Source organism: Somniosus microcephalus, unplaced genomic scaffold (assembly GCF_052327205.1).
Source record: "Somniosus microcephalus isolate GS21.2 unplaced genomic scaffold, FLI_Smic_1.0 unresolved_chr4, whole genome shotgun sequence".
Taxonomy (NCBI): domain Eukaryota; kingdom Metazoa; phylum Chordata; class Chondrichthyes; order Squaliformes; family Somniosidae; genus Somniosus; species Somniosus microcephalus.
In genome coordinates this window covers 4477876-4478760 of record NW_028225182.1, presented here as the reverse complement: position 1 = coordinate 4478760, position 885 = coordinate 4477876, and positions in this window count along the sequence as shown.

The window sequence follows — 885 nt, the reverse complement described above, 5'->3', positions numbered from 1 at the left end:
TACCAGAATACAGTTTAGCAATGACGGAGGTGCTAGGCAGTGTGCCTTGGTCTGTGCTATGATATGGGTTGCAGATATAAGAATGCTCTTAATTTCATGGATGGTAGATGATGGGGGGCCGCCTGGAAGATTATTGGAAGTCTTGAGATCGGAGATGAAAAGACACGGATGAGTTTTTCAGTGGTGGTTGGGATGTGGTCAAAATTAAGGCGGGAGATGTGCCAGTGGTAGATATGGAATTGTTTTCTGATTAAGCTGGTGGTACGACACCGAGTTGGAATGGGGTCAAAGAGCGGTAGGCAGATGAGAGAAATTTAAGAGAGGCCGATGTTCAGGGGTAGAGTGTAGATGCGGCAGTCTTGCATTGGTGGGTAATCACTGATAATGAGAAAAGGGATGCAGAACTGGCAGCTGAATGGATTGTCTTTAGCTCAATGACTTAGAAACCCGTGAGCTCCTCGCATTGCTTAAAAATATAACGATGTTCATTGAACGATGTGCACTTCACTGAACCGTGCTCTGTAAGAGCCACCTTATCTAGAAGTCACTGATCTCAATAAGCATTTATCATTCTGGAGGTTGCACCTAAATATATCTTATTGTGAGGCCCTGGTTATCTCGGAGACTCGGCAGAATGTGTTATGCTACAGACAGAGGCTGTTACACAGGAACACTTTCCCAATAAATACTGAACATGTAAGCTGGCAATTCTAATAAACTATGGACAGCAAAATATATAGGCTGTTGATCCCAGTAAATCCCGAAAAACTCAATAATATAGCTGGTAATCCAAGTGAACCCTGATAACCCCAGATATAACGGCTGTAGCTTGCAGTAAATTACGATAAACCCATATATATATAGGCAGTTGGTCACAATAAACCC